General features: G+C 42.1%; 1 protein-coding gene across 1 annotated transcript in view; it reads left to right on the top strand.

Annotated features, from left to right (window-relative positions):
- The first annotated feature begins 1,331 nt into the window (after window positions 1–1,331).
- The window catches only part of IL16 (interleukin 16), a 184,120-nt gene continuing 166,695 nt past the window's right edge, over window positions 1,332–18,756 (top strand). Inside the window, exon 1 of the mRNA XM_073568576.1 lies at window positions 1,332–1,950. The gene's annotated coding sequence lies outside the window, so the exon portion shown is untranslated. The remainder of the gene's footprint in view (window positions 1,951–18,756) is intronic.

Below are 18,756 nucleotides of genomic sequence, written 5' to 3'. Positions count from 1 at the left end.
GGTCAGCACAGGAAGAGCTGCTGGAAGCCGGAACGAGGTGCTGCCAGGGCACACTGGAGGGTAAGTAGGATGTTTGTTTTTTTTCTTTTTTGTAATAGGAAACATGCATACAAGGATGGGAGGGGGAGCCACACATACCAGGACAGCTACGGGGGGAGCCACGCAAAACAGGACAGCTACGGGGGGAAGCCACATATACCAGGACAGCTATGGGGGAAGCCACGCATACCAGCACAGCGAAGGGGGGAACCACGCATACCAGGACAGCAACGGGGGGAGCCATGCATACCAGGACAGGACGGAGGGAGTCACGCATAGAAGGACAGGACGGGGGAGCCACTCATACCAGGATAAGAACGGGGGGAGCCACGCATGCAAGGACAGGATGGGGGGAGTCACACATACCAGGACAGGGATGAGGAGAAAATGGATACTAGGCTTATACTCGAGTCAATAAGCTTACCCAGTTTTCCGTTGCAAAATTAGGTGCCATGGCTTATACTCAGATCGGCTTATACTCGAGTATATACGGTAAGTAATAGATTACTAATATTACTTATATTATAAGTTGTTTTTTCATGGATATTATTGATGAATGAACTATAAAATAAAAAGACTGTTACTCTTTAAAGGAAATCTATCAGCAGCTTTTTCCTATGTTATCTGACAGCAGCACAATGTAGGACCAGAGACCCTGAATTACAATTTTCTCTACTGCAGACCTAGCAGTGCCCAGAATGCTGATCCCCGTATAATGCGCTCACACCTCTGAGTGACAGAAAGATGCTAATCAGTGATATGGGCGGGGTTACAAAGAGCAGTTGACTAGGGGGCAGGAGGCAAAGCAAAACACAGACCAGTAAGTGACACATCACTGAAATCAAGGTCTCTGCTCTTATGTGGGTTAGCAAAAACCTGCTGACAGATTCCCTTTCAATAAATAGATTGTCTCTATTCCTTACACAGTTTATAACATTGTTGCTTTGTAGTAATATACAGTATATTATTCATTACGCAATGACACAGATAAAGCAGTAATATTTTAGCAATTTATTTACCCCAGGCAGTCTAAAATAAAGCGCTGTACAATGTATCTTTGTCACACAGAGATAGCTGATGTACTAAAATAGTAGCATTAAATTACTGACAAATGGTTGTGCTCTATGTCACTGAGCACTGTCTTATATTTTTACTAGAGGCAGTAAAGCGTTCTGTCCCCGTCACGTCATTTTGCTTTTTTTTTTTTCTGAATAGTCTCCACACAGACATTATTCACCCTCTAGCAGCTTGGAAACACTTTATGAAAGGCGTTTTCTTCCTGGTAAAGCAAGCAGAGAGAACTTTTCTTTCCTTTAAAAAAAAAAAAATCTAAATGATTCATTTTAATTTTAGGCATGAAGTATAGCTAATGTGTTTGCAGTACAGGACTATATAAACAGCCAGCTAACAAGCCGCTTGGAGGACTTAAAGAAAAAAAAAGTGGCTTAACCCCTCACTGGCAGTATGGTTGGAAGCGTAACGTTACCAGTTATGTCGCCATGTAACCTTGGACGTGTGCTTCTATAACAGACCAGAAACTCTTGAATGTCGAAGGGAAAGTTTTTTTTTTCATGTTTCCTCGCGGTGCAGGAAAAAAAAAAAAAAAGGTTATGACCAAAGCGGTTTCATTCAGTGAAATAGCATCTCTTTTATGCACATCTGTCTCACTGGGCGGTATTTAAAATGCGGAGACTCAGGCAATTATGATTTACTGGCAAGCTACTCAGTCACTGCAGAGGGAAGAAAAAAAGTGGAGCTTGCTGTGGATGTGTTCAGCAGCAGAGGAGGGAAATCCACCCAGGAGTTCCAGGCTCTTCACTCAGGAACATGGACCGGCCGCTCACTTTTATCCTTGGGAATAACTTTGTGTTAATGAATCTGTAAAGAAGATATTCAATATTCTTGGCAATGGTAAGTCCTTTTTTTTCATCGTTTTTAGTGACTTATAAAGTGGAAGAGTTTGCCAGATGTTTTCCATTTCCAGTAGCAGCAGTTTGTCCTGTGTTATTTTTTAATTAAGAGCAACCAAAGAAAGGCCTCTTTCTATATAAACCGGGGACGCTGCTGATCGTGCACCAGCCGCAGAACAGAAAATCATTGTGAGGTATACAAACTGTTGCTGTAGAACAAGTAATAATGTTACAGCTTTTATAAAGTTGACATATTTTTTACCTTTGTTGTTGTTTTTTTTTACGTACAATTAAATACAGCGTGATTCCCTTCTCTCTAGTGACAAAGAAATTTTACGCAATGTTGTGAATATCGTCTAGAGTATGAGAAAGAGTAACCAGATTGGAAGTGTTTCTGCGCTCTCTGACACGAGTTATAGTAGATAAATAGATAAAATTGCAGACTTGTTGTCAACGCGTTTCAGAGTCCACTGACTCGTTCCTCTGGACAACCATACAAAAATACTACTTTATCTATTTATGTACTATAACGCGTATCATAAGTAGAGTTGAGCGGATTTGTTCGGCTTTTGTCCCCGAATCTGAATTTGACATATTCGTGTCATATTGGTACCCTGTTCGTGCCGAATGTATGTTTGATGATCATATTCGGTAATTTCTATTCCCATTGACTCTAATGACGTTCAGCTGTGTTCGATGAATATTGGAAAAACAATATTCGCTGCCGTATTTGAAACCGAATCCGAACAAATTCGCTCAACTCTAGTTATAAGTCCAGAGAATGTAGGAACACTTTCAAACTGGTGACTTTCATTGATATTTTATGGAAGATGCTGCGTCAGGTCTTTGAGATGTTTAAGTGTTGGGTCACACAAGATGAGCGGTTTTACCTTTCATTCATCAAACTTTTAACCTGGATAAGACCCTATTGAGATCTTGAATTTCTTTACAGTCTAGAATACCAGGGGAAACCATTTTTTTAAATTAAGGGCTAGTCCACTCAACCATATTTTTGGTCCACGTGCTGACCGCAAAAAAATGGGATCAATGTTATTCAACAAGGATGGGCACATGAGCAATATTTTTTGGCTGACCAAATCGGAGTGTGAAAAAATGAAAATCGCAGCATTCACTAGTTTCTTTCATGAGTTGGATGAATCTCACCCATTCAAGTCTATGGGAGCGCAAAAAAGCCAAAAAAGTGATGCTGTACAGAGAAACAGTATTGCAACTATCTTTTACAGTTACATTGCGATTCTTCAACATAGGAAACTATAAATGTCTTGTAAATGAGTAATTGTTGCTTCTGTAAAAAAAGAACAGATTGCATATGAACTGCTCCTGGATGATAAGTGAGAACAAAAATTGATTCACTTTTCGGGATGAAACTCGGAACAATTAGGCTAAGTACCCATGTTGCAGAAATGCGGAGGAAATTTCCACAACATTTCCGCACTCCCGCCGCGGGTAAAACGCATGCGAATTCACATGTGTTTTTCCCATGGAAAACAAGCATTTTGCAAGCGTTCTTCGCCTGCTGAATGCTTGCGCTTTCCTAGCGATTAGCATCACTTGGAGATGCAATAGGTAGGATGTTAAAATAATGCAAAAAATAAAAAATATTGTTATTCTCACCTTCCGACGGCCCGGGATCTGCTCGGCGGCTCTCCCGGCATCTTCCGGTCCCAGTAATGCTTTGCGGGAAGTACTAGAGATGATGTCACGCTCTCGAGAGCGCGACATCAATGTCGGTCATTCGCGCAAAGCATTACTGGGACCGGAAGATGTCGGGAGTGTGGTGAGAGGCGAGAAGGACTCTGTGGGCCGCCAGAGGGTGAGTATACCACTATTTTTATTTTTATTCTATTTTTTACAAGATTATGGTGCCCAGGGCCTGGAGGACAGTCTTCTCTCCTCCAGGCCCTGGGTACCATCCGCACATGATCTGCTTACTTTGCGCATGGTGGGCATAGCCACATGTGAAAAGTAAGCTGATCAATGCATTCCTATGGGTGCGGAATCGCCGCAATTCCGCAAAAAGAAAGGGCATGCTACTTATTTTTCCGCTATGCGATTCCGCAGCAGAAAAATCCGCAGCATTAGCACAGCATTGCAGAATCCCATGGGATGCATTTTTTTGCGTTTTTGCGGCGATTCCACAGCGGAAAAACACAGCGAAAATGCAAAAAAAAATGCAACGTGTGCACACAGCCTCATGTTTACGCTCGTGTGAATCTGAATCTAACCTAAGAGTCAGCAGTACCAATTGGAAAGACTCACGGACAAAAAAAGAGAGATTTTTTTCATATTCAATGTTTGATACCTGCACAATGGGATTGGTAGATTTTTATTTTAATGTCCGAAAAAAGTTGATATTATTCATAAAACATTTTAGCATTTGCATGGTATTTGTGTATATTTTGGCATAATATATTTGAATGCTTGCCCAGCCTCGGCTATTCATTTGAATAACTCCACAGTGGTATACCAGGAGGTATAAAATTCTGAAAATAATAAGACCTCTTTCTCTGTGATTTTAATTTAAGTGTAAAACTATTCAATCATTTGTTTAAAGGGAACCTAGCAGCAGGATTTACCCCTCCAAGATGCTATGAGAGTAATATCAATCCTGCTTTTAATTATCACTGTATGATCACTAATTGCTCGTTCAGTATGTTTAAAGTGGATATTTAATGTGAGCGTATGGGCTTGTGGGCTACCTCTTGTTCCATAGGTACTCTGGTATCTGGCCCACCCTGATTGACATCCCAGAGTGTGTTGGGAAAGCGAGAAGTGTTCCGGACAAATTAGTACATTATCTACAGTAATACTCAAATAAAAGATACATTAATATTAGTATGTATCCTAAATAGCTCATGTCTGGAACAGTATTTGCCCTACGAATGAAGCATGACCCTTTCCTTGGGCAATAATGGGTTGTCTAACTCTTGGTTTTGGCAGCTTCATGAAGATTACTGTTACTAAGAAGCAGCAGGTTCATAGACTAATTCTGGGTTAAACCTAACAGAACAGAAGTTCATTATAATCAATGTAGAAAAGCGCTGAAACCAAACATCCCAACTTTCCAAACAGAAAACGCGGGACAAATCATGTGGAATGCTACACGAGCCACGGCAAGATTTTCGGCCATGCACTCAACCGCACCACCTAGTCACACCCATTTACCATGTCATTCTGCCATTTCCACATAAACAAAATGTGATAAATGAATACTGTAACAATAATGAATATTGTAAAACCAAAACACCATTGCATATTTGCATTTTTTTTACCATTTCATCCCACTTGAAATTTTTTTCCCATTCATCAGTACATTGTATGTAAAAATAAATAGCGTCATTCAAAACTACAACTTGTCCAGCAAAAAACAAGCCCTCACATGGCTATGTCACCAGAAAAAGAAAAAAAAATGATGGCGCATTGGAGAAGGGGAGAGAAAAATAAAAATCGGCTGTGTAGGCACGGGGTTAAAGGTATGGTCCAGGTTTGGGACAAGAGTCTCAGGTACGGACTGGGGCTGAAATTCAGCCCTAGCATTTGAAATCACACAGGCCCATGCTGTCCCCATCCCCAAGCACCAGATGGAATATATTACTAATATTACCCTGGATGTAGGAAAGGAAGATTTACTACAAGACCAATATTTCTAATGATACTAGTGGCATGTTGGGGTAAGTGACAGAGCCAGCGACTTTGTGCTCCATCACAACTCTTAACAATATGGATGTCTTGAGAACACCGATTCTGTTAACAATGTAACTAACAAGGCAGCCCATGACCAGGCAGGCCCAATTTGCCAGAATTGCCAGATGGCCAGTTCGGCCCTGAAGAGTCTACAGTCACTCAATGTGACTGCAGATTGCTAAATTATGTCAGTGTGTGGTGCACCCACTATCCGAATTCCCTGGTATTGCCAAAATAAGAAATCACATGTAAAAAAAATAAATAAAATAAACTTCATGTGATCTGCATAATTGCATTTACTTTATGCAATATCCAGCTTCTCTCAATTCACTTCAATGTCACATAATTATCTGCTCAAATAGGGACAGTGTGCTCATCATACAAATGTTCTGATTCTGCAGTCACATAGCGTGCCTGCCCATTTTTGTTCAATACCCTTGCAATATATATAGCAAAATGTATTTCTAAGAAGCAAGATGTTATTCATACCATATTTATTTTTCACAATGTACAGTACAGACCAAAAGTTTGGACACACCTTCTCATTCAAAGAGTTTTCTTTATTTTCATGACTTTGAAAATTGTAGATTCACTCTGAAGGCATCAAAACTATGAATTAACACATGTGGAATTGTATAATTAACTAAAAAGTGTGAAACAACTGAAAATATCTCTTATATTCTAGGTTCTTCAAAGTAGCCACCTTTTGCTTTGATTACTGCTTTGCACACTCTTGGCATTCTCTTGATGAGCTTCAAGAGGTTGTCACCGGAAATGGTTTTCACTTCACAGGTGTGCCCTGTCACATTTAATAAGTGGGATTTCTTGACTTATAAATGGGGTTGTGTTGTGCAGAAGTCTGGTGGATACATATCTAATAGTCCTACTGAATAAACTGTTAGAATTTGTATTATGGCAAGAAAAAAGCAGCTAAGTAAAGAAAAACGAGTGGCCATCATTACTTTAAGAAATGAAGGTCAGTCAGTCCGAAAAATTGGGAAAACTTTGAAAGCATCCCCAAGTGCAGTGGAAAAAACCATCAAGTGCTACAAAGAAACTGTCTCACATGAGGACCGCCCCAGGAAAGAAAGACCAAGAGTCAACTCTGCTGCGGAGGATAAGTTCATCCGAGTCACCAGCCTCAAAAATCGCAGGTTAACAGCAGCTCAGATTAGAGACCAGGTCAATGCCACACAGAGTTCTAGCAGCAGACACATCTCTACAACAACTGTTAAGAGGAGACTTTGTGCAGCAGGTCTTCTGTCATGATCCCAGTGCAGGTTTTTGAGATGCACGTCAGGGGTTAATGTCTGGAGCTCAGTGCAGGTTTTGACCTGCACACCTGGGGTTAATGATTGTGGCCTCTTTCTGGTTCTGGGAGAGCTTCTTAAACCCCTGGGAAGCTCCAATCCCTGCCAGTTATACTTTTGCCTTTGGCCGAGTGTGCTGACCTCTGTGTGCCTGTGCCTGTTCGTTGTTATAGCTTGTTTATATGGTTCTGACCCGGTTCTGTTTCCCGTTGCGAGTTTGCCTGTCGATTCTGTACTGCGCTATCCTCTCTGTAACACAAACAAAAAGCACAGAATGACAAATGTGCATAAATACCTTGCAGTAAGACATATGACAGTAGTCAGCAAGTGCTGATAAAAGGTAACAACAAATACAGGGTATTTAGTCGATACTTTTTTTGCAAAAAAAGTATGCCAAGCTGCTCCACCTCATCAAGGTAACCCATACTGAAGCAGTCCCTATCTAATGTATTTAAAACCTGAACATATGAACAGTGTCTAAATGAGCAGGATTAAGACAGGAGCTTCCTAGTATGGGCACGTGGTGTAAGACAGCTATCCTCTCTGTGTATGACTCATTGCCTGTGATCTGACTACTCTCTGCTCGCCCCTTTTGTACCTTGCAGCTATCTCTGTGTATGAATCATTGGCTACGTCCTGACTATCCTCCCTGTCTATGCCTCTTGGTAACTTTGTCTCGCAGTTACCCTGCTAGGAGTTCTCTTGCAGCTCTTAGCTCTCTGGAGTTTAGGCCACGCCCCTAGCAGTCACGTGCTTCAAGTCCTGCGGTTCTGAAGTACGCATCTACTCAGCTGCTGCCCGCTCCACATGTATCTTTGAGCACAGTTCACTTTACTCAGGACACGCGCATTGGCTCAGTGAGCAAGTTCAGTGTGGTGTTCCTGACACCTTCGTGGTAAAATAGCTGCTAGGAAACCACTGCTAAGGACAGGCAACAAGCAGAAGAGACTTGTTTGGGCTAAAGAACACAAGGCATGGACATTAGACCAGTGGAAATCTGTGGTTTGGTCTGATGAGTCCAAATTTGAGATCTTTGGTTACAACCATCATGTCTTTGTGCGATGCAGAAAAGGTGAACGGATGGACTCTACATGCCTGGTTCCCACCGTAAAGCATGGAGGAGAAGATGTGATGGTGTGGGGGTGCTTTGCTGGGGACATTGTTGGGGATTTACTCAAAATTGAAGGCATACTGAACCAGCATGGCTACCACAGCATCTTGCAGCGGCATGCTATTCCATCCGGTTTGTGTTTAGTTGTACCATCATTTATTTCTCAACAGGACAATGACCTCAAACACACCTCCAGGCTGTGTAAGGGCTATTTGACCAAGAAGGAGAGTGATGGGGTGCTACGCCAGATGACCTGGCCTCCACAGTCACCAGACCTGAACCCAATCGAGATGGTTTGGGGTGAGCTGGACCTCAGAGTGAAGGCAAAAGGGCCAACAAGTGCTAAGCATCTCTGGGAACTCCTTCAAGACTGTTGGAAGACCATTTTCGGTGACTACCCCTTGAAGCTCATCAAGAGAATGCCAAGAGTGTGCAAAGCAGTAATCAAAGCAAAAGGTGGCTACTTTGAAAAACCTAGAATTTAAGACATATTTTCAGTTGTTTCACACTTTTTTGCTAATTATATAATTCCAAATGTGTTAATTCATAGTTTTGATGCCTTCAGAGTGAATCTACAGTTTTCATAGTCATGAAAATAAAGAAAACTCTTTAAATGAGAAAACTTTTGGTCTGTACTGTATATATATATATATATCTATATATATATATATATTAGGCTGGTTTCACACTTGCATTGAGGAGGGCTGCAGATGGCAGCCTACTTCCTCTTTTCTTCCTCTCGTGAAGCTCCGCCCATGCTCCACCTACTGCCGCATACGTCCAGCGTTTCCCTGCGTACCTGTCTTTAACATTGGGTATGCAGGGACATGCGTTGTATGCAGATGCATCCGCATGAGGCGATTTGACGTGTGCGGCGACCACACGAAAATGCAAAATGTCAAACCCAAATAGCACACAGATGCCATCTATGGGTCTGTAATTGTTTTCTCAGACCCATATTCTTGTACTGTCACTTTTCGTTATTGATGCTAAAGCTTGTAAAGAACATGTAAGCACAACACGGATGTCTGAATGTGACCTTACAAGAAAATTGGTCTGAGTTTCATCAGTGTTTTTTTTTATTAGGTTCAACAGAGTTTGTCATTGTTTTATTTTTTTATCATGAGGGTCTGTGCTGTCCACTTTTTTTTCATGGACCCACAGACTTGTATTGACAGCTTTGACCTGAGACTCTGATTAGAATCAGACATGCCTCCGTGATTTTGTGATGATTACGCAATCTGCAAAAATACAGGGACATGTGAACAGCCCCATAGACTATAATAGGTACAAAATCTATTTGTGAAAAACATGGATAGAACGTGTACGTGAAAAACTGAGGTCTGAATGAGGCCTTACTGATCTTGAGTCAGATAGAGGCCCCATGCATTCCTCTTTTGGCTTTAATGGTTTCTGTAGATCTGGTAGCACCTCCTTTAGGCCGGGGTCAAACTCACATGAGTCTCGCATGTCAATACCCGGCACTGCCGCCGGCACTCGAATGGGAGTGTGCGGCTACATGTACAGTATTTCTATGTAGCCGCATGCTCCAGTCCCGAGTGCCGGCGGCAGTGCCGGGTATTGACATGCGAGACTCGTGTGAGTTTCTTGCATGTCTGACCCCGGCCTTAACCTCAATATTGAGGAACTATGACCTTGGCTGGCTTCTCAAATGGTCCATTCTGTTAAGCTTAGACAACTTGTTCTCAAGCTGCCGGACAAGTACTCTCAATTCATGTGGACTGCAAGTACATCATAGGCATATGCCAAGCACCTTTACTAGGAATCTCTGTCCTTTCATATTGAGATTTAAAGGGAACCCGTCAGCAGGATTGTTCATAGTAACCTACACACAGTGTCAGGTCGGCGCCATTACACTGATTGATGAAATTTGTCTTGTAATTGTTCTTTAATCTTTATTTTCAGTTTTGTGTTAATGAGATTCTCATGCCCTAAGGTGGGGTTGGGGTATGTGGTGCTCTAATTAGGTATTCATAATGCAGACTGCTGACAGGTCACTGATCCCTCACTGACCTGCCCCCAAGTTTGCATAATGAATATCTGTACATACATAGAAAAAAAAACCCTTCTGCAGGCAGGCATGTTTTGTGTGCCAATAAAACATTTTTTTCAAGTTATTAAGAAAGAAAAAAACTCAATTTGAAAGTGGCACCCGCCGCACCCACGCAGAAGCTGCAATAGGTGTCTAGCTGTGATCCGATAGCTGCTACTACGCATGTGCCAGCGGTGCCATCTTACTGGGGAAGAAAAAAATCCTCCTTAAAGACGACGCTGCCGGCATATGTGCAGTAGCAGCTCTCGGATATAGCTGGTCAGATGGGTGTCACAGATCTGGGTCTGGTGCCTCCCATCTTCTTGTGATGCCGTACTCCTGCTTGCTTCATCACTTCCGATATCGCACTTCTGCACAGGCGTACTTCTCTGCCCTATTGAGGGCAGAGCAAAGTACTGCAGTGCGCAGGCACTGGGCCTCTCTGACCTTTCCCAGCACCTGCGCACTGCAGTACTTTGCTGTGCCCTCAACAGGGCAGAGAAGTACGCCTGCACAGAAGTGCGATACCAGAGGTGAGGAAGCAAGCAGCAGGACAGCATCACAAGAAGATGGGAAGTGCCGGACACGGACCTGCGACACCCATCAGACCGGACCGCACCGGACTGTCCCCATGGGTGAATATAATAAAACTTATTTTTCTTATCTTGCAGGTCAGACTGGGGGCTTATCTACAGCATTATAGAATGCTGTAGATAAGCCCTGAAAGGCAGCAGATGCATCTTATAGCGGCTAAAACAGGTGACAGGTTCCCTTTAAAAATGTGGGACTAGGTATTAATTGGATTGACTGGGGTAGTGCATTGGCACTGCATGAGAAAAGTCTTGGAGACAGAAGTAGGATGTTTGGTTATGGAGGATAGTAGGCTTAGACCAGTTGCAGTACAGAGAGCACAGGTAAAGTGATGGAGAGTTTTGTGGGTGTGAAAAATAAGTTTACCGTATATATATTGTACTCTGAAGCAGATGGGTAACCAGTGTAATGACTGGCACAAGAAGGAGACGATCATGAAGTAGCTAGCCAAAAATAAAAATTCCATACTAACAAGTGACAAAAAAGTATCATCAAAAACACGGTAAAAATGGATGTAAAAACAAATGCAAAGAAATAACACAAGTAACCTAATTAACTTAATAGGTGCAGAAAATCAGCAATATCAAAAACTCAATAAAGGTCATTGTGAATGGCTATGTTCACAAATTGTTTTTTTTTCAGTAATAACAGAAGAACCACATTGTGAAATCTGAGGCAAAACTATGCATTTTTTGCCGCTGTTGTGGCAAAAAAGCAGCATAAAAGAAAACTTCCAGGCCATAGAACATAATGGCATATGCCGGCGCAAGCGCAATAATGGTTTTATGCTTTGCCCACAGTTGGGTAAAGCATACTGCGCACACGCGGGAGGACATTTGAATGCACCCACATGCTAAATCTACGTGAACGCAGGAATTACACCAAATAAATGCGTAGAGCAAACCAGGAGGGAGGAGAGAGGAACAATAAGCCCCACCCATCAGACCAGACCAAGGAGATTTACATACACCACGGGAGGACTATAAAAGGTATTTATTGATCAAAGGTGGAGAGTCAAGGGGTATGAAAAGTACTGGTATAATGCATAGTTGACATCGAATCCAATCATATTTTTACTTGATATGCGAAAAAAGTGGTGACAGATTCCCTATAAGGAAAAAAAATATCCTCCAAAAACAAAATAGTGTCTAAAAAGTATTACACATGCAAAAAAGAAAAAAAAAATTGAGTAATACGCACCAGCCAGCTCACCAACAAGCCATGGAGCTCAGAACCCCGTCCGGACAAGACGTGCAGCATCCAAGAAAATGAAGAGTATATGATCCTGCTCCTTAAATTTACAAATTCTTTATTGATCCATAAAATAGATGAATTCACCAAATTCCTCAATAGTGAGAGTGCACATACATCATACAGTGACGTATTTCGTTCTCAAGGAACTTTTTCACAGCTGGCTTCCAGCCGCACCACTCCACTGAAACTGCCCTAAGGTCACCAATGACCTATTAACCACCACGGCCAAGTGACACTACTCTGTCCTCCTCATCCTGGACCTGTCCTCTGCCTTTGACACAGTAGACCATTCCCTATTACTACAGACCCTCTCCTCTCTTGGCATCACAGACTTGACCCTATCTTGGATCTCGTCTTACCTGACAGACCAGACATTCAGTGTGTCCCACTCGCACACCCCCTCCTCACCTCGCCCCCATACTGTCGAAGTCCCACAAGGTTAAGTCCTAGGGCCCCTGCTCTTCTCCATTTACACCTTCGGCCTAGGACAACTCATAGAATCTTACAGCTTTCAGTATCACACCTATGCTGATGACACACAGATCTATATCCCTGGACCAGATTTCACCTTCCTACTAACCAGAATCCCACAATGTCTGTCGTATATTTCATCCTTCTTCTCACTAGATTTCTAAAACTTAATATAGACAAAACAGAATTCATCATCTTTCCTCCATTTCACTCGACTCCCCCAGTGGATCTATCCATTAAAGTAAATGGCTGCTAACTCTCCCCAGTCCCACAAGCTCGCTGCCTTGGGGTAATCCTTGACACTGATCTCTCTTTCAAACCACATATCCAATCCCTTTCCACTTCCTGCCGACTTCAACTCAAAAATATCTCACGGATCTGTACATTCCTCAACCAAGAATCTGCAAAAACCCTAGTCCATGCCCTCATCATCTCCCGCCTTGACTACTGCAACCTCCTGCTCTGTGGCCTTCCCTCTAACATCCATCCAATCTATTCTAAACTCTGCTGTCCGACTAATCCACCTGTCCCCCCACTATTCCCCGGCCTCTCCTCTCTGTCAATCCCTGCAATGGCTCCCAATTACCTAAAGACTCCAGTTCAAAACCCTAACCATGACATACAAAGCCATTCACAACCTGTGTCGTCCATACATCTGTGACATCGCCTCCCTGTACTCACCTGCACGCAACCTCCGATCCTCACAAGATCTCCTTGTCTACTCCCCTCTCATCTCCTCTTCTCACAATCGCATACAAGATTTCTCCCGCGCATCACCACTACTCTGGAACTCTCTACCACAACAAATCAGACTCTCGCCTACCATGGAAACTTTCAAAAAGAACCTGAAGACCTACGTCTTCTGATAAGCCTGCAACCTGCAGTAACCACCAATCGACCAAGCCACTGCACGACCAGCTCTACCCTCGTCTAATGTTTCCTCACCCATCCCTTTTAGATTGTGAGCCCTCGCGGGCAGGGTCCTCTCTCCTCCTGTACCCGTCGTGGCTTGTATCATTATTACTGTACTTGTTTTTATTATGTACTGTATACCCCTCCTCCTATGTAAAGCGCCATGGAATAAGTGGCACTATAATAAATAATAATAATAAATTCAAACTTACCAGGTTTGTTACAATTGTCAGAAAATTTCAATTTATGGCAAATAAGTAAGCAGCTTTTGTGAATCACAGGTACATCAACTGCCTTGAAAAGATGTGTAACACAATTGAAGCTTTTCTAGGACTCTAGTCAAACCCTTTCAAACTATTTAATGTAAACACAACCTTATTAATGTCAAAGTTACTTCAGCATTGAAAGTTATGGTAACTTGGTAATAACCAACAGTTCATTTAATAAAACTGTGCATTCACAAACTTTTCATGCTTTTTTAAAATAAGTTCCTAAAGTACTTCTCTTAGTCAATTTGCACTGCGAGAACGAGACTGCAGTGGTTACTCGTGGTCATTTCTCACATGCGCAACTTCATCACCCGTGAGAAATTACCTCGAATAACATCTGCAGTCTCATTCTCGCTGTCACGTCATCAGTGTGAGCCAGGACCACAAGGGCGAGACTGCAGAGGTTACTTGCGGTGATTTATCATGGGTGTAACGTCATCGCCTGTGAGAAATAACCTTGAATAACCTCTGCAATCTCATTCTTGCAGTCATCGCTCAGACGATGATGTTACCCAAGTGATCACCAGTGAAAAAATTGGTGGATGACATGGGACCTAGTTGGATGTTGTCGGGTCTACTCATAATTTTTTTTTATTAATAAATGGGTAAACCAGGGAATATGTGGGGGAGTCTTTATTCAAATAAAATGTTTTTTTTTGTGTTTATTTTTTTCTATGTACTTTCTGGGTTAAACAGCAGAAAAAAAGTCAGCACCGCTTACCTGCCCAGATCTTAGAACAAATGCACTACAGGGTGTAGCTAGCCCATATAGGAAGATGTTAGCAACACAGATGCAAAATACTGGATCAACAGCCACTATCCACCTACCCATTCCTGGAGGGGGTGACTGGCCAGTATGCAATTGCACAATAAAGGCCCGCATAGGACGCTGTTCACATAAGGGTACTGCATAGTGTCCGGTTATCAGCTTATTAGTCACGATGAGAGTGACTGTTGATCCAGTATTTTGCATCTGTGTTGCTAAGATCTTGCTATATGGGCTGGCTGCCGTTTTTCTGCTGTTTAATCTGAATTTGTGGAGGTTTTTAGCCTTCTTTTGTGGCTTTGCTATTAACTTACTGGGTTAGCAGTGGTGGAGTCTGACAGACACCTCTCCATTACTAACCTATGGGCTTGATCTCAGCTGACTTGAGCCCCAAAAACAATTACCCTGCTTGACAATGCACCAGGGCAAGCAGGTATAATCAAGGCTAAGCGCCAAAATCGGTGCATCTAATAGATGCTCCATATCTGGGGCAGTTGAGGGCTGCTATTTTTAGGCTGGAAGGTGGCCAATATCCATGGACCTTCTTAGCCTATTAGTATTAGCCCGCAGCTGTCTGCTTTTCCTTAACTGGTTATTAAAAATAGATGGGACCCCACATCATTTTTTGGGTGATATTAATAGGCTGAGAAGCTGCATGGATATTGGCCCTTTCCAATTTTATAATACCAGCTTACAGCTATCTGCTTTCACTCAGCTGGTTTTAGAAATGAAGGGGAAAGCATGTTTTTTTTATTATTTATTTTTAATGTGAGACCGGCTCACGTGGAGCAGGAACTGCCCACGGCCTTAACGCTTGTTGACTGCCTTTCAACAAGCTTTATTAGACTTCTGGACCCAAACAGGAAACCAGACATACAGTAAGTAGTCCTTGTTCGGGGTCCGGTACCAGAAACTAGAAGTCCAGTAACAACCCCGAACTTTCCAGTTCGGGTTCGCTCATCCCTAGTAGTGAGGCAATTCTCAGGGCTTCTGTCCGACAGCAAGACATTACTGATTTGGCCTCTGTACTGGGTTCTGCAAAATCGATTTGCATCAATTCTAAACATAACCCTGAACATTAATCCTTGGACACTATGTACTAAACTATGAAAAACCACTAATAAATATGTACACAATTCCACTGTTTCAAAGGCATGATTTCTTAGTCCTGTCAAGGGACAGTAACATTCTGTAATTTCATATTGGCAGCAACAACATTTAAAGGAAATGCAAACAGTTTTGTAAGGGTGGGCCTGTGACACGCAGCAGGTGCATTTACCCTTTTTGGAAGCATTTTAAGATAGTCTTGTTTTTTTATTTATTTATTTTTTGTATTTTGCATTTGATCCATGGTCTAGTCATGGTTAGCTTAAAGGGGTTGTCCGGGCTTTTCACATAATCTCCACATGAAGAAGCCCTCATCACACAGTAACAAATCTGTTTTTCCCTCTCCTTCTTCCATAGAAAGGTTATGGAAGAAGGAGAGGGAAAAACGAAAAGCAGAAAAAACAGAAAATTGCCCGGAGGTGATGGGAAAATACATAAATAAATTGCAGCTTGTCTTTCCCAGCACTGGCAGAGGTGAATGGCCCACGTGCACCGGTTATGTATTTCTGCTAGAAACATTATAAAGAGATAGGATATAGGTAAACACCTTACACAGGCTGGAGGTATGCCAGGGTCAGAAATGAATAGTGAAAAGCTAGGAAGGAATGAAGGAAGGGCTCCTCAACAACACAAACAAGCCCATTATTTACAGTATCAGAATCCTTAGTATCATATATATCTCCATACATACACCCCCCAACACTTCACACTGTTACAGCTGCTGATTGGACAGGCTGCTCCCATCATTATTTGTGTCATTAGAGACACAGTGCTCACACATACACTGCACCAAATCTGCTGCTGTGTGAAGACATCAGTGACACAGAGCTGTCTCATTCACACAGCAGAGGCTTTGTCACACAACAGATTACATCAGTGACTGCCATCCCCTGTGCAGATTAGAAGCTGCAGACCCCCATCACTGGCCATCACACAGTCTGTTCTCACTGCTGCCAGCAGCCTGGGACCGTGAGGGAAGGAATTACTGATAATGAGTTATGTATTGTAATCATGGAGTGGCCCAGAATACAGGACGATTTTCCCTCCTCACTAGTTTCACTTTCCGTAGATCACTGTTCAGTGTGTGTCTGGGGGAGGAGCAGCTGCTCTCTGCACTGAGGCTGCTAGAGGGGGAGGATTTGTTACTGTGTGATGAGGGCTGCTTCATGTGGACGGGGAGGGCCTGTAGCTATGGTGGGTGGGGTTGTTGCTATAGAGGGCATGTTTGTAGTAGAGTAGGAGGTCACGACTAGTTCTCATTTCAATGCCATAACACCCCCCCTTGGACGTTCTGTTCAGAATATCTAGAAAACCGTGCAAACTAGTGACAGAAAGTAAATTACTTATTGTCATAATTCTGCAGCCCAGATATGTACTGAGATTATGTGAAAAGCCTGGACAACCCCTTTAATGAAGGCTCAAACTATCTATTATCATAAAGCAAATCAAATTACTGAAATGCAGAAAATGGCAATTGACTGTAGACAAAGGACATTCAAGTATGTGAATAGAGGCGAGTGCCTAGCAAGTTAGAGATGATTTATATATGTCATAACTGTTCTTGTGTAACAGGATTAATATACAAGTCATTAAATAGAAATCGTCATACAGTTTTATTTTATGAATGAACTATTAACACAAGGATTACATTAGTAATAAACTTTCAGTGAATCTGTAACTTGTAACATGATGATAACATTAATGATTACTGATGTACAGAGTAGCGTCAAAGCAACATATAGGGGTCAGAATACTTTCCGTACCTACTATATACATGAATTCTACATACTCCTGGAAAATGGTCATGGCCTCGCTCCATACACTTGCATGGAGTGAGGCCGCACCATGTCTCGTGCGCTGGAGGGAATTCAGCAGGACAACCCTTTTTATATTTTTTACATTAGTCCATAAGGAGTTTGGGTTAAAGCATTAAGTAGGCAACCAGACATTAGAGAAATTGTTGCACTTTATATTCTTTGAAGAAATACTAAAGGGAGAAAATTACATTGTATTATGCCTAGGATATGACGTGGGGGTGGTGGATCGCACAGAAAACCAAAAAAGAAACCTTGTTTCTTGCATCTAGACAAGGGGTGCACAAGCTACAGCCTGGGGGTCACATTTGGCCATTTAAGCTATACTGTGCAGCCACAACTATCTGGCAACAGAAATTCTTGCCTTTGTTTACATGTAATTTACATAACAAAGACAAAGGGGGTGGCACACAGTAATATATGCATCCCCAATTCATTTTAGGAAAATGGGTTCCTTGACCCCTTTTTGTTTCTCTCGGAAAGAGTTTTTGAGGTGGCTTGTGGCTGTCTACATTATAGCCTATGGCATCTAGATTTACAACGCATGGCTTTCTCCTCTCCTAAGCGCTAACCTAGGGTAATGAGAACCCCTATTATTCCCATAGACGCTGGTTCAACTTTCTGTACTACAATCTATCAGGCATTTATGACTTATAATGTTGATATGCTGGAAATGTCTCAGATGGTAATACCCATACAAGCTTGTGCATCCCTGATCTAGACCTACATTGTTTGTCAGCCAGGATTGAAAGATGAAGACCTTCGAGAGCTGTACATAGTGGAGATGATAGCTTACAATACAATAAAATCTTTTCTTGAGACATGACAGGAAAATAGCTCATGTCGGCTGAAGCCTGCAATTCTTAGTTGTTACTGTCACAGAACACACAAAAAGTGTTCTGTATTTTTTACATAATTATGTTGTTGATAAATCATTTGGGATTACTTTAAAAAGAACTTCATGTGCTTTTATAAATTTACAAAGTATAATTAATTTTTACTCAGATTGTTTGTCTTGAATTGTTGCCTGGGTACAGTCTCTAAAGTCATCTAAATTACAGAAAACATGTAGTTAAATAGTTGATTTTGCCAGGAGAAACGTAAACTTTAAAGAAGCGCTCACAACAAATTTTGTATCCTCTTAATATATACCAGTCATGATATTATATAGCAGGGCCTCCATCAGGGCATTACTGATGTATGGGGCCCAGTGAACAGAAGCACATAGGGGGGCCTGGCCAGAAGCCCCCTCTTTTTGCTTTTGCTCTCTGGGCCCCAGGGGAAGGATTTGGCCAATTCAGTAACAGAATGTGCATCCTCAGATGCATATTCAGTTGAAATAGTGAATAGCCTCCAGCCCATCAGCGGCTAGCAGCTGACATCAGTGTTCATGTCATCTGTGTATTAAATTACTGTCATGTGCCAGCACATCCATGCCTCAAAT

Source organism: Dendrobates tinctorius, unplaced genomic scaffold (assembly GCF_039654945.1).
Source record: "Dendrobates tinctorius isolate UK_male_01 unplaced genomic scaffold, ASM3965494v1 ptg000022l, whole genome shotgun sequence".
Taxonomy (NCBI): Eukaryota; Metazoa; Chordata; class Amphibia; order Anura; family Dendrobatidae; genus Dendrobates; species Dendrobates tinctorius.
The sequence above is the reverse complement of the archived record's forward strand: the minus strand, read 5'-3'. Positions and strand labels throughout refer to the sequence as shown.